This window comes from Littorina saxatilis, linkage group LG2, assembly GCF_037325665.1.
Source record: "Littorina saxatilis isolate snail1 linkage group LG2, US_GU_Lsax_2.0, whole genome shotgun sequence".
NCBI lineage: Eukaryota > Metazoa > Mollusca > Gastropoda > Littorinimorpha > Littorinidae > Littorina > Littorina saxatilis.
The window spans coordinates 45,478,192-45,493,904 of NC_090246.1; the positions used below are offsets into that span (position 1 = coordinate 45,478,192).

General features: G+C 41.5%; 1 protein-coding gene across 6 annotated transcripts in view; it reads right to left on the bottom strand.

The window, feature by feature from the left end:
* Positions 1–15,713, bottom strand: part of LOC138955418 (cAMP-dependent protein kinase regulatory subunit) — a 192,903-nt gene that overhangs the window by 14,782 nt on the left and 162,408 nt on the right. The gene's annotated exons all lie outside the window — the stretch shown is intronic.

Below are 15,713 nucleotides of genomic sequence, written 5' to 3' on the forward strand. Positions count from 1 at the left end.
ATTTTGCTGATGGAAATGCAGACAAGCGGGTCCGATCGAACCACTGGTGAAAATTTCACACACAGATCCGCTTCTTTTCTCTCAATGCTGATGGAAAGTAAGAACTGGTTTTTAACACTTTCTACCCCACCTATGTTGACCAAGTTTTTTTTAGCCGAGACAGCTGTGAGCAGGTCACTCAGAATTGTAGAAACTGTGTATCAACACGCTGGAATGCAGGCGTTAGATGGACGTTACAGGAAGCGACTGAAGCTAACAGTCTGAGCGGATATATCCGGACCTGGTCAGGTTATGAGTGGGTACAGATATATCTGGGAGACAATGAGTTAAAGGCGACGACACAGAGAATCCAACTCGGTACAGACCTGGTCGGTTAAAACGGACGGATATTTGCTATTCGCGCATCCAATTTAATCACCCATGCAAGTTGATTGCGTAGAATACGAGAAGTCACAATGCTCTCAGCATCTTGAACAATAAATAAAGGACACCATAACAACACATAACTGCCGCTACAATGTCCTGACAAGTGCGGTGTTCACCATCAGATTCTGCTTCTCGTCGATACAGCTGTTTAGCGTCCGTTCTTAAAGGCACAGTAAGCCTCCCGTAAACCATCACAGATACTGTCAGGCGGCTTTTACACACAGTACAAGCACCCTTCCATTTGAACGCTCACCAAACGGGAACATCCTGGGTGCCCTACGTAAAGAGCGAGCAATTTTTAAAGAATTAATTTTGCGCCGATTGCTCAGAGACAATCGGACCGTGGTGCGTTTTGGCGCTAGACCTAACTTTTAAAATCTAAATAATAAATTGACAGCTTGTTACACAAACATTCTGAAATCATAAAAGAATTCTTTTTTCATCAAGACAAGATCAGTACAATTCGAAGTTTTGAAAGTTTAAAAAAAAGAAAAGCCCGAGCAGGGTCACGCAAGGTCGTGGTTCTCGTAGCAGACGACGGTTTATACCTATCGCCAGTTCCTCTGAACAGTCAAAAGACATCGCTAGAGTTCTTGTCAACCACAGCCGTTTGTTTCGTGCATAGTCAGAGGTACTTAATAACGTGCTATTGCAGATAAGCTCACAGCGAGTCGCATTCAAATTACTAACTGACGACTACATTGTGAAAAGGGGAAACTTGATCACACGGGTTCACGATGGTTCAGAGGTAAGATAAACCACGCAAAAATAAATTCTTTGAAAATTGCTCGCTCTTTACGGAGGGCACCTAGGATGTTCCCGTTTGGTAAGCGTTCAAATGGAAGGGTGTTTGTACTGTGTGTAAAAGCCTGACAGTATCTGTGATGGTTTACGAGAGGCTTACTGTGCCTTTAAGTCAGCAACCTTTGGGGTAGCTAAATACCGTCCAGTACGGGAGAAGTTCGCTTGCCAACGACTTTTTTTTTAAATGTGTGACATCAGCATGTTTGACTGCTATATCAACACCAAGAGAACAACGATTTAGACATGTGTCGTCTGGGGGCCTTTAGCGCGCGGAACGATGTGGGTGATGGCGCTAGTCGTATTCCAAACGGGTATTTTGTGAACAGTATGAATCGTGACTCTCACAGAAACCGCTCAGTCTATCTCGGCAAATCAGGCACGACACACAGTCGCAGTCAAATCATAAAAATTTAATGTGCAGAAAATAACTGTCGAGCGAAGTATCAATCCGGCAGACATGACCGTCGCCGTTATTTCCCCCGGTGTTCTTTGATTTTTACCGGTAAAATAATGGAATTTTCCGTTTGACGCCATCTTACGCAATACAACCTAAGTTTTTTACTAAGTTTTTTACTGCTTTAAATCCTTTTTTTAAATTTTTGTTCCTTCCTGACGTTTTAATATTTACCCATTTCATTGTTTTCTCTTCTCAATGCCACTGCTCGTCAGATCTACATCTTGACTGCCCTTTTCTGTTCTATTGCAGTAATTTGTTCGTACTATGTCCGCCAAGATTATTGCAGTATGGCAGCCAAACTGTATCCAACTCAAATCAACACCAAACGGCGAATCAGATACAAGAGAGAAAGGGTGAGGAGGGGGGGATTGGTGGTGGAAAACTTTTTTAAAAACGGAAAATAAAAAGGAGCGGCTATAATTATGGCGAGGCATCGTGACCCGTGCGACATTTTATTCCTGCAACTACGTCCCGGGGACATTAGCTGTTGACGAACAACAAGGCGAATGGGAGGAGGAGTTTTCCCAAAGAGTGTGGCGGAGAGGGAGTGGGGTGGGGTGGGGGGGGGGGGTAAGAGGCACACTCTGATTATGTTGAGATTGACACGGTGCATTCACAAAGCTGTCCGCTCAACAGATAGGTTCAATTTTGTATGCAGCGCTTTGTATGCAGCGCAAAGAATTGAAAGATGAGAAACTAATGTGATATATGACACACAAGTAAACATATCGCACAAGTTAGAGACTCAACCAATTCCCCCCCCCCCCCCCCCCCTCCCATTCAGCCCTTGGTTGATTTCTTTCACGACAGAACAAGAACTGAGGAGAAAGAAAACAATTCAGATCGGTCAAGACTGACAAATGAAGAGGAATAGGAGATTATACGCCAGAGAAAAAAAGGCACGTTTACAGCTAAGTCCAGCTTATCTCCAATTCTCAATTGCATACATTCACAGCATAATAGTCCCAATTTCTGGCAACGGCCCTAATTCTGCAACAGAGTCTTTCTGGGAGGAGAAAGATTAGTCTGGCTATCTACTGCCCCAAAAGAATTGATTACTGGAGACGTGAGACGAATAACTACAACCGAATGTCCGCAAAAGACGAGAAACTACACCGTTTCAAGTGTTACTCTTCGCAAAACGCGATCGCAACGCAACAACCACATGCTCAGTCCACTTTGCAAGATTGAGAAAGCGCACTGCGATCTTGCGTGAGAAGAAAAATCGGTTCACGTTCAACTTACAAATTATTACCCAGTCAGGCTTTGCACTCATTGCAACTTGCGTTCGCTTGCCTGTCAGGGGAACTTTTGCAACAGCCTCACTTTCTTGTCATGTTTAATGACGGCAGTTTATGCTGTTTTCGAGACCGATCCGGGTTCGAACACTATTTCAACCCACTTGGTAGGCATAAAAAACGCTCGCGCTGGACCCGAGTACTCTTCAGACTGGCTCCCTCCCCCAGTATGAAAGTTTTTGTCTTGAGCACGTTTAAGACCAAGTGATTGCTCTGTGTGAATTACAGGCATTCCCTTTGCTATATAAATACATTGCATGCGAGCCGAGGATGTGCGTGGTGACTGGCCTTTCTCTTTTATTTGACCACAGTGAAGAATATACTGCCGACCCTCTTCATAACTTAACAATATAAATGTTTGGAATGCCTGTGGTGTGAATGTTAGTTTCTGACCAGAAATGCAGATCTATCTCTGGCCGATTCATAGATTCAACCTACAAACTGCGACCTCATTTGTGATCAGATGGCCAAGCAATGCGTGAAATCTTTTATTCTAAAGCCTTATGGCTCGTTTCGACAAGCATTAAACGGATGAAATTAACCACATGCAGTTTATTCTTCAGAAAAATGCACACAAAAAATGGGTTGGGTTCGGTGATTTGTACATAAACGTCTTCCTCACGATAGATTCGCTGATTTGTCTCATGAAGCCGTCATCAACACGAACACAATGATTGCAGAAGCAAACTCTGTACCTACACGACCGAGACACAAGACTGATTATTTCACAGCTGCAATGAGAATAGAGAACAAAGACGTTTTGGGTAAGCTTACTCACGTCAGGTCTTCACTGACAAGCTAGGAACAGACGGAAAATTCCGAACAAAAGTAAATGACGTCAAAGTCTCTTTCGCTTTGCGTGTAACTTTGTCATGACGTCTTTTTGTGACGACAGTATCCGCTGGCTGGCTGTTCTATCAGGCTGCCTGGCTGGCTGTTGCTCCGTGTGAATTCCTCCCACCGCCAAGTCGTTTTTGTGGTTTATTTCGCATTTAGGTCCCAGGTAACATTATGAAGTTTTAATACGATCAATCGGACCTATTATCAAGTTAGTGTATCAACTTTTGAACGAACTGCGCCCAGTAGTTTCCCAGCAATAAGCTGTTAAGTCGAGACAGACACACACATACACACACACACACACAGACACACAATTAAAGTCTGTTGAGCCCAAGTACTAGCGTACTCGGGGATAAAGCAAGGACTATAAATTTACAGCTGATCAAATAGTTACCGCCCTCAGTTGACCTTGTGTTATAGTCTTGAAACTGCAACTGAAATGAAAATGGAAGATCTCTGGTTGGAGAAATTGATGAGTCTTGCCTTCTTGAATATACATTTTTATCCACATGCGACCGGCACGGTTGGCCTAGTGGTAAGGCGTCCGCCCCGTGATCGGGAGGTCGTGGGTTCGAACCCCGGCCGGGTCATACCTAAGACTTTAAAATTGGCAATCTAGTGGCTGCTTCGCCTGGCGTCTGGCATTATGGGGTTAGTGCTAGGACTGGTTGGTCCGGTGTCAGAATAATGTGACTGGGTGAGACATGAAGCCTGTGCTGCGACTTCTGTCTTGTGTGTGGCGCACGTTATATGTCAATGCAGCACCGCCCTTCGTGGTCGGCTGGGCGTTAAGCAAACAAACAAACAAACAAACAAATCCACATGCGTTTTTGGCTCACGTAAGTGTAGCCTATGCGATGCTAACTTTTGTCTGTCTGTGCGTGCGTGCGTGCGTGCGTGCGGATGTATGTATGTCTGTGGTAGAAACTTTAACATTTAACACCGAAATACTAATTTTACCTGGTTATTATTCAAGCAACAGCTTTAAAGTATTGAAGCAATGATCAACATTTTGTCGGCACGTATGTAGTTAAAGTGTGTATCCAAAGAAAACGGGTGGTGGGGGGTTTTGGGGGGGTAAAAACAGCTGACTGGTTTGTGTCGTGTGTGGTATGTAGACCAGGTCAGGGGTCAAGGTTAGGTCAGATCGCGTGAAGGATTGTGGTATAGATACAGTTATCACCGAGCTGCAGTTCGCCGATTCGGAGAAGACGATTTCACATTGTTCGGTTTCGTAGCTCCAGAAAAATAGATAAAGAAGATACCAAAGGAGATTTCCTACAGGTTAATCTGCACAGCGTGTTTCCAGTGTCTGCGCGAGGAAGCGCTGTCGAAAGCGCAGTGTCGATCTGGCCATCTGGCATTCGTGTCCCCGTAAGTAGGCTACAGACAGACAGATCTAGATCTAGTGTCTCGCACTCTTGCACCGTGTCACCTATGCTTACTGTGTGTGTGTATGTGTGACGGAGTGATTGAGTTTGTGTTACTGTTTGTCGATTTCTTACGTGAGCCTTGAAGGCTTCGCCTCTTGTTACATAAGTTTTGACCAAATGTTTTAACATGGACTGGGAATCGAGACGCGCGTGGTGTGCGCGCGTGCGCGCGTGCGTGTGTGCAGAGCAATTCCCAGAAAACTACTGGACCTATCTTCATGCAACTTACACAAGAGTTCGTGCAAATGATATCCCCAGACGTTTTCTCTCTCTCATGTTTTCGACAAATGTCTTTGATGATGTCATATCCGGATTTTTGTGAAAGTTGAAGCGGCACTGTCACACCCTCATTTTTCGATCAAATTGATTGGAATTTTGGTTAAGCAATCTGCGATGAACCCCGGAATATGCGATTGCTTTCAGCTTAGAAGCTTAACAAATCAATTAATGAGTTTGGTCATATTTAAATATCTGAACATTCTAAAGTAAAGTTTTAGTAACGACTAATCGATCCAAAAATGATTTCATCTTATTCTAAACATTTCCTGATTCAATAAACATATATATATATATATGTTATGTTTAGATTAAAAACAAGCTCAGAAAGTTAAAAAGAATACAGAAAAACGCGCTTTCCTATTCAGCCCTGTAAGCTGTCCTATAGCAGGTTTGCTTAAAAAGACTTGACCTCTTTCGTGTTTTGATTATTATGCATGATTGATTTAATCAACACGAGCTATTCAAAACATTCTTTAGGAAACCGTTTTCTGACGTCTCCTGTTAAAAACGGGGGGGGGGGGGGGGGGGGCCATCATGATGTAGTCATCATGGATTGCTTGCGATGAAGCTGTCAGTACGCACCCACATATAATTCATAAGCATGATTATTTGGTTTCACAAGCGACAAGCATCTAGCGTTTGAAGTCTCCTTTCATGGACGCTGATTGCAGGGACAGGATATACTGTACAGTCTCTCTGACTTTTCATGTTATGTCCTGACGAGAAGCCTTGTTTCAAAAACTGTTGTGCAGATCCGACACAGTACAGTAGTGCCGTTGTGACGTTTTCATCTTTCGCCGTGTTGATATTTCGCTTCTCGGCCTCGTTGATCTAGTATAAACTCTACACTGAACAAAAAAACACCCTTCGATAGTACTGATGAACGACCTTGTGTACCTTACATTCATGGGGCCAAATTTGTCCAACCAATTTGTTTTATTTAACTTAGAAATTTGATTCATCCTAAAATGTTTTCCTTCTTACTCAAGGGACGTAACCACTCAGTACACGTTTTCGAAGAATTCGATTTTGGGGGTGAAATCTATTACATTTTACCACCAATTTTCTTCACATGCAAGAAACTGACATGCTTTTCGTCCATAAATAATTTCACTTCTTAATTTTACCAGGAAACAACATTTCAGTCTTGAGTATATGTCGAGGGGGAAATATGTACACAGGCGAAAGATGAAATCGTGACACCGTAATGCAAGGTCCCCATGATTAGAGAACGCCTTCCCATGAAGGACATTATAAGATGTTTGGTGGCTTGTTGACAGACAAGCTTTTCTGGTGGTTTCTTTCTTTCTTTATTTGGTGTTTAACGTCGTTTTCAACCATTCAAGGTTATATCGCGACAGACTTTTTTGGTGGTCCGAGGGGGGCATATCGTTTCTGGTTCATCTTTATCGACCAAGGTCAAAGGCCGCGGTTGATAAATATGAAAAACGAAGGCGATCGATATGCTCCCCGAGGACCAACAAAAGTTGCTGGTCTGACAACAAGCCACCAAACATCGTTTTTGTAATTATTTTGGATGAGCAAAAGTACGCACAACAGACCGAAGGTCATTTTTAGAACGCAATTCCGGACCTCAAAGCGCGTCACAGTAGTTTGAGATAACACGTCATACTTGTCTGAGACGTCAAAGGTAACTTCTTCGTCGCTTTTCTTCCAGTCTAAAAATGTATAGAGCTGCCATCCTGTTTGCGAGTTGCGTACATTTTTGGCATATTCCTTTTCTTTTAAGTGTTTTATGACTTTTCGTTGTGCATTTTGCGATTTCAGAGATTAGTTGCAAATTGACCATGAGTCGCAGCGGTAATCATCAACATTGATTGGGTCTTTGAGAGTGAATGCTTACAATCGTTGTCATCGAAAACACGAATCCAAAGCCGCGATGGATCCACACATCAAACAATCAGCCTGATTGTGTTATTTTTTACAATCCACGTTTTGCCTGAAAGCTCAAACCCATTCACCACCTCGATTTGTTACATGGGGAACAGTGTTATTTATTCCCCAGCTGGTTATGAATGAAAACTCGTGAAAATGATGACAATTCATGGTGGTCTCGGCGTTCAAATCCAGTTTCGCTTAGGTCTATCACAGTAAATATGTAGGGGAAGCAGGGACCCCTGTTTTGCACTTTGAGTATTCTCAAGCAAATTACATAATTATGACGAGCTTACCTGAGTAAGTTGGTTTTATCGACCACAATGTAGAGAGGAAAGGGATTACGTGAGATAGAACGCGGGAATACGTCACTGTTTAACGACGTGTAAATGGTGCAGATAAAAGAGAAAGAGAGAGGAAAGGGATAGGGAGGGAAAATGGTTATCGGTATAACTCTGAAGACAACTTAGGGCGAGGCACGTAATCCCTTTCCTCTCTACATTGTGGTCGATAAAACCACAATTAGACTTCACTTACTCAGGTAAGCTCGTCATAATTATGTAATTTTATCTCCCACAATTTCGAGAGGAATGGGTCACGTGAGACTTTAAAGTCTGCAGCATTTACACCCTATCACTGTCGATGAATTGAAATACATATAAACCTACCTCAATTCTTCATGACAGAACAGCCTGTCCAAAACTCCTCCCACTGTCCACTGGTTTCTTGTAAAAAGTTGTGAAGGTGCCCGACGCCAACCAACAGTCTTCAGAATGGTTGCCAGAGGAATTTTATTTGCAGCTTTACTAGATGCAGCGGAACGAGTTGAATGCGGCGTAAATATTGTCATGTCAATACCCGCTTTTTCTAATCCAATCTTTGTCCATCGACGGATAGTATCTCTCGACACCGCTTTGTGAGGGGCTGTCCAACTGATAAAGAGTCTCGTTTCCGTTCCTCTAAACACGAGTTCTTTTGACATATTGTTTCAAATAATGTACAACACAAATTGCCAAATCAGACGGAAAGGCACAAAATACCACTTCATTCTGATGTTTGTTTGGGCCAGAAGTTTTGAGCAAATCCCCAAACCTACATCGTACAACTTCCTTTGTCCTACTCATGTTACGCAAGTCTATCTACCAAATCGCCTTTTTTTCTTCTTTTTATATTTAGTCAAGTTTTGACTAAATATTTTAACATCGAGGGGGAATCGAAACGAGGGTCGTGGTGTATGTGCGTGCGTGTGTGTGTGTGTGTGTGTGTGTGTGTAGAGCGATTCAGACTAAACTACTGGACCGATCTTTATGAAATTTGACATGAGAGTTCCTGGGTATGAAATCCCCGAACGTTTTTTTCATTTTTTTGATAAATGTCTTTGATGACGTCATATCCGGCTTTTCGTGAAAGTTGAGGCGGCACTGTCACGCCCTCATTTTTCAACCAAATTGGTTGAAATTTTGGTCAAGTACTCTTCGACGAAGCCCGGGGTTCGGTATTGCATTTCAGCTTGGTGGCTTAAAAATTAATTAATGACTTTGGTCATTAAAAATCTGAAAATTGTAAAAAAAAATTAAAAATTTATAAAACGATCCAAATTTACGTTTATCTTATTCTCCATCATTTGCTGATTCCAAAAACATATAAATATGTTATATTCGGATTAAAAACAAGCTCTGAAAATTAAATATATAAAAATTATTATCAAATTATTTTTTTCGAAATCAATTTAAAAACACTTTCATCTTATTCCTTGTCGGTTCCTGATTCCAAAAATATATAGATATGATATGTTTGGATTAAAAACACGCTCAGAAAGTTAAAACGAAGAGAGGTACAGAAAAGCGTGCTATCCTTCTCAGCGCAACGAATACCCCGCTCTTCTTGTCAATTCCACGTGCACTGCCTTTGCCACGGGCGGTGGAGTGACGATACTACGAGTATACGGTCTTGCTGCGTTGCGTTGCGTTCAGTTTCATTCTGTGAGTTCGACAGCTACTTGACTAAATATTGTATTTTCGCCTTACGCGACTTGTTTTTTTGTCCGGTGACCATTCTTTTAAAAATTGTAGCACTAGATTACCTTTCAAAAACTTCTTCACCAATGGATGACAACCCACTGAACAACTGAAGGGACAATGCGGAAACAGCGCTTCGTGCCATGTTCAAACTGCTGTATCCTTTGCCTTCTTGGAACAGTTTCGTTAAAAACCTTATCAACTCATGTGGAGAGGCACGAAAGGGATCTCTATCCCGTTCAAGGCAATGCTGAAGCCAGCGTTTGAAGTATGACTCGTAGAAACTTTACGCTTCGTACCCTCTCTCCAGGCTGACATGATGTCTGTTGCTTCATCCTGAATTCCCTGTTTCTGAAGCGCTTTCCGGACAAGGAACATGCTGCTAGTTTCATCTTCTTCAGTAGTGGATGGTGCTCCCCTGTCAGTGGATGAATGAGTAAGTTTTCTTTTCGGGGCAACAGGACCGGCAGTTCTACTAGTAGACGCAACAGTTTCGTGAACCACACTTGCGTTGTCCATAATGGCACCACCAGCACACACTCCGCCTCTAAGACTTCTATCCTTTGGAGCACTCTTGAAATGAGACTGAAAGGCGGAAAACAGAACGCCCTAAACAATGACCAGTCTAAGGAAAATGCATCAATGGCAAATGCATCTGGGTCAGGTTTCCATGAAACATACTTTCTTAACTGTGCGTTAACACGCAAATAAGTCTACATCACAGAGACCAAACCGATTGATGACTTCTACAAACACTTGTGTGTCCAAATGCCATTCAATGTTGTGTCTATCCACACGGGATTCTGCATCTGCCTCTATATTTAGGCAACCCGGTAAGTGTGTTGCTGTTATACAATTACTATGTGATAAGCACCACAACCAAATGTCTCTGGCAATGTCGTTGCACAAAACTTTTGTGCTGCCCATGTTATTAATAAAAACCACAGTGGTGCTATTGTCTGTAAGTATTGAATGTAAGAGTGACATAATCCCCTGCAAAGGGATTTCAGGGCAAAGTAGGCTGTTTTAAGTTCCAAACAGTTAATATGTTCAAAAGCTTCTTCCTTGGTCCACATTCCACCTGTGATGCTACCCTGACACTCCGCCCCCCACCCTATTTTCGAAGCATCTGATTTTACTATTACAGTAGGTATGCCTCTGCTAACAGGGGAAGGATATTGCTTTACATTATCAATCCACCAGAGAAGGTCTGAACGAACTTGTTCTGAAACCACAAGTTCTGCATCAAAGTCACCTTTCCTTACAGCAAGGGCTTGATTTTTTGCGATCTCTAATCGTTTAAAAAAGAGAGGTGCAATCCAAACACCCGGTTGGGCAGCCACTAAATATCCGATAACTTCAGCCAAATTGTACACTTCTGTCTTCCAGCTAAATCAGCGCACTTAGTAAGAATTTTATCAACTGCCCGGGGGGTCAGAGAAACTAACATGTTCTGAGAATCAAGCTGAAACCCTAAAAACTCAATGCATTGAGTAGGTGTAAATACCGACTTCACAGGATGCACAGTAAAGCCCAAACGATCCAACAAAGCACATGTATCTAACACTGCTGCCTGGCATTCTTCAAAAGTGTCTCCTTGCAAAAGGGTATCATCAATGTATAATTATCAGAAGGGTATGGCCAGATAAACGTAAGTGGGCCAATACAGGCTTCAGTAGTTTCGTGAAAACGCGGGGAAAATCACGATATCCCTGTGGAAGAGCCAGGAACTCAAAAGTTTTGCCATGAAACTGAAATCTGAAATATTTTCTGAACTTGTGGAGAAATATGCATCTTTTAGATCAACTGAGGCAAAAAAGCAATCTTTTTTCATTAATGACACTGCGTTTTTTAATGTATCCATCTTGAAGTGAATCTTTTCAATTGTCTGATTCAAATTTGTTAGGTTTAAAATCACCCTTTGACAGTGTGGATGATAGTTTTCTGTTCTTCACTGCATCGTCGACCCTTTTTGCTAGATCCTCCCCAAACAAAAACTCGTTAGACGTCAGTTTGAAATTTAGCTGCGCATTGCATAAGGCCCTGCAGTCTCGGCTAAGTGTCGGCCTGAGTGCTTCGCGCCGCACTTGTGACAGGTCCTTGTGTGAAGCCATAAGAAGTCGAGCCGCATCGGCCAGTTTGCAAAAGTGAACAGCTCAGATCATGGGTCAATAAAGAGTTACACAGATGGTCAAAATTAAAGTACAAGATATTGCACTGGAAGTGGTACTACACTGTTGCTTCGTGTCTGTATGAAGCTACAAGGTGAAAATAGAAAAAGAAAAACACGATTCTTGACTTTGATGGGCTTTTTCTGCTCGTAAACACACATTCTTCTGCTCATCACAGCATGCCCCATTATTGAGTTTAAAACACCAATTAAATTTGTTTTGAATAAAACTCACAATTTTACAATAAGAATTTAGAGACCTGAATCAATTAGGTATATCATACTTAGTTTGACTTTTGCAAAACTAAGTAATTACACATTTAATTGAATCAGTCAGACAGACGGAGACATAGAGAGACAGACAAAGGGCAAACACAAATCTGAGAAAGAAACCCCTTTAAAAATGTTACCATGTTTGAAATGAAACATCCCAAGGTGAAGCCATAATTCATCACCTTTCAGTATGACGTCATGAGCGTGTTCCACACTTGAAATGACGTGCTTTTGGAGCTTGGAAGTATAATTTCCATTCAACATCCGAGTTTGTTAAGTTTGAGCATATTTTCAACGTCTAACACCATGAAATTATATATATTTGGAATCAGATAATGATAAGGAATAGATAGAAGTTGTTTTTAAGTGTCTTTTTTCATAAATAAAGATAGTGGTTATTTATCGGTTTTCTTCATTTTTAAGCATAATTATCAATACAAAACAACAAAACTATATAGTTTTAGATACAGGACGCAATAGGGAATACACCAATATACATTTTCTGTTTCAAATATTAGTTTTTAAAAATTTGAAAAAATGACATTTCGAACAAACATTTCAATAAAAAAACTTTAAGTGACCAAGCTGAAATGCAATCCCATAATCCGGCCTAGATCTGAGATTGTGTGATAAGAAATTCGATCAAATTGATGAAAAACTGTAACTGTGAAAGTGCTGCCTCGACCTTTTGGCAAACGGTGAAATATGACGTCATCAAACTGTCCTATCAATAAACGGAAAAACCTTCTATGAGAAAATCCAGTCAAAAATATCCATATCAAATTTCATAAAGATCCACTCAGTAGTTTTTGAGATATGATCTGCAGTGTGAAAAAAAACAATCTCACGCCCATAACGCAAACTCATTTGGTCGTGTTCTGCCGATACTATAATGGTTTTCTTTCCTAAAACACACTATAATAGTAGCCCTTCCCAATGTCTATGTTAAAACTGACTTGTCTGCGTTGTCAATGATTTTGCTACAGTGTGAGAACAAAAAGTCTAAAAATCTCACGCCCATAACGCTGTGACACGAAAACTCATTTGATCGTGTTCTGCCGATACTACAATGTTTTTCTTTCTTAAAACACACTATAATAGTAGCCCTTCCCAAATGCAATGCTTAAAATGACTGGTCTGTGTTGTCAATGATTTTCTGCGAGAATGCGATCTATCTGTTTGTCGCAAAGACCGTGTGACACGAAAGTTATGAGCGGAAGACAAATCTGCTGAGTGCAATTACGTTTCAGAAGAGAGTTGGTTAAAACAGTTTATCACTCAGACACGCAAAGGAACACTATAACTTTATTATTCAGGCCATATTTGCTTTCCTTTGTCATGTATGAAAGTACTGGCCTTGGTTGAAGAAAGTGACCTGTCGCTGTGCAACATATTTGTCGCCATTTTCCGCCGTGTTTTGTAAATAAAACGTGTTTACTACCCACACATACAAAACGATGTTGTTGGTTCTTTTTATTTTCTTATTGTTTTATTCATGCTTAGCCGTTTAGTATGCTTTGTTTTCTTCTCAATTCAATGGATGGCTATAAAATAAGCATTTAAATGTGAAGGTGTTAAAATTACCCATGATCTGAGCTGTTCACAAAAGCTGTCACGCTCACTCATCTTCCGACTTGCTGGTTTTTCTTTTAGGTCGGACATAAGCTGAGCGATAATTTTCAGCGCACAACCTACTTGTTCCTGAACAAAGGACAGGTTCGAGTCTCTTTTCTTTGCAAACTTGTCTAACAGTTTGCCATCTAATTCACGATTTAGAGTCGGCGTTCGAAGCGACGTGACATTTTTGGGCCGCGGATAGTTCTGAAGAGTGTCTCGCACACGTGCCCGATCTGATGGAAGAAGAAGTCCTTCCTCAAAACGATCTGCCAGAGATGGATGAATCCCCTCGCCAACTGTATCCACTACTATGCCTGCGTCAAAATCATTGTCCAAAGCAACATCCGTGCCTGCAGCCGAATCAAACTCATTTTCGAACTGCTCATGAGCAAATCTAACCGAAGCACCGTCTTCTCCATCCGCTTGCGACTCTTGCGCCGAACTGCTTTCGGTTCCATGCGACTCGGTTCCACGCGATGTTGAAGCAACAGGCGTCGCATTAAGCTTACCAACTTTCTCCAAATCAGATAGTCTGCCAGACAAGGCAGTCATTGTCTCCAAAATGTTGTCCAATTTCAGAGTAACTTCACAATCACGTGGGCCAGACGAGCTCTTCTCTGTGTCGAAAGAGACTTATCAACTCCCGCCTTTTCTGACGGTATCACTTCAGAAGGTTGTGCCTTCGCCGGTTTCTTGTCGGTTTTCTTCCCGCCAGCAGCACATTCACCACCTCCCGAGTCCGCCATATTACCGAACAAAAACCACACGAAAAAGTTATATTGATTCCGGCGGACGAGCAAGCGCACCCGTTACAGTATCAAAACAATTCAAAATCAACTCCAAAGATTTTCAAATCTTCAATGGACTAGTGCCCAGCCTTAGCACAGCGGACCTTCTGTGGCCCATAGTTCGCCTCGGGCGATAGTATTTGCAGTAATCGAGACAGCTGCTGAAAAAACAAAGAGGCTGCTTCAGCAAATCGTGACTGACTTCGTCAGCAAATCGTGACTGACTTCGTCAGCAAAACGTGTACTACATTTCCGTAGCCAAATATAATAGGTCATCCTACCAAAACAAGTAACGATCCCGACTGACCTTAGGTCACACGTGCAAAAACAAGTAACGATCCCGACTGACCCAAATATAGTAGGTCACACGTACAAAAACAATTAACTGACGCCAGTAACATTTCCATGTCTTAGCTTCGACGAATAAAATTCATACGCGAAACGACGCGTTCCCGGTTCAAAAACAAACAAACACCGAAAACTCCAAACTGTTTCCTTACCTTGCAAGTTGACACAATGATAAACAATCAAAATAGTCAATACACTTCAACTAACCTACAACTAAAACTTGTACAGAGAAAGGTTGGAGAAAAATGAAAGCAAAGCAAAAGATAGACAGTGCACCAACACGTCTTCACAGGACGAACACCATTCGTTCAGTGCCGTATTCCTCTCGGAATTGTGGGAGATAAAACTTGGTGTATTTTCAGAAAAATTAGCATACTCCGCACAACGGGTTGTGTCCTTTGAATAACTGTGTTAGCATGTACTCGGATTTATTATATTGATGACTATATTTTTAGATATGATTTTAGGGAATTCATTTATCTTTATCCATGTAACCTGTGATTACTCCTGTCAAATTGGTGCTAAAAGAACAACCAGTCCGTTTTGAACTGTCTGGTTGGTGTACACATGTAAATAGGCCCAGTGAAATTGAACACTTTATCTGTACATATTTATTATGATATAATATGCGTGTGGAAGGAGTGTGAAGTTTGGATGCATACACCATAACAAAATCCTGTGCTTTGCATTTGGTAAATAAACTGTTTGACTTGAACATTTGAACATCCATGATTTAACCATGTCTCTCACGCGTCCGTCGCACCGTTAATTAAATTTACTAAGAAGTTTCAAACAAATGCTTCTTTCAATGTTAACTGACAAAAATTTTTATCTTGTGTCAAAATACTGGATTTTCTTTGGGATGTGCTTGTGAAGAAAAGTAGTCTAGGAATTTTTCTCGTTGTATTTTACCCACTAACCGTACTGCTCGTATTCTAGACGATCATGTGTACAAAATACGGAGATATCGTATGGGTTCCCAGGTCTGTAGAAGGTTCTAAAAAGCTCATGCCTTTCACATTTGCCACTTCAAATCGTGTTAACTAAATCTTGATCTCCCTTAAAA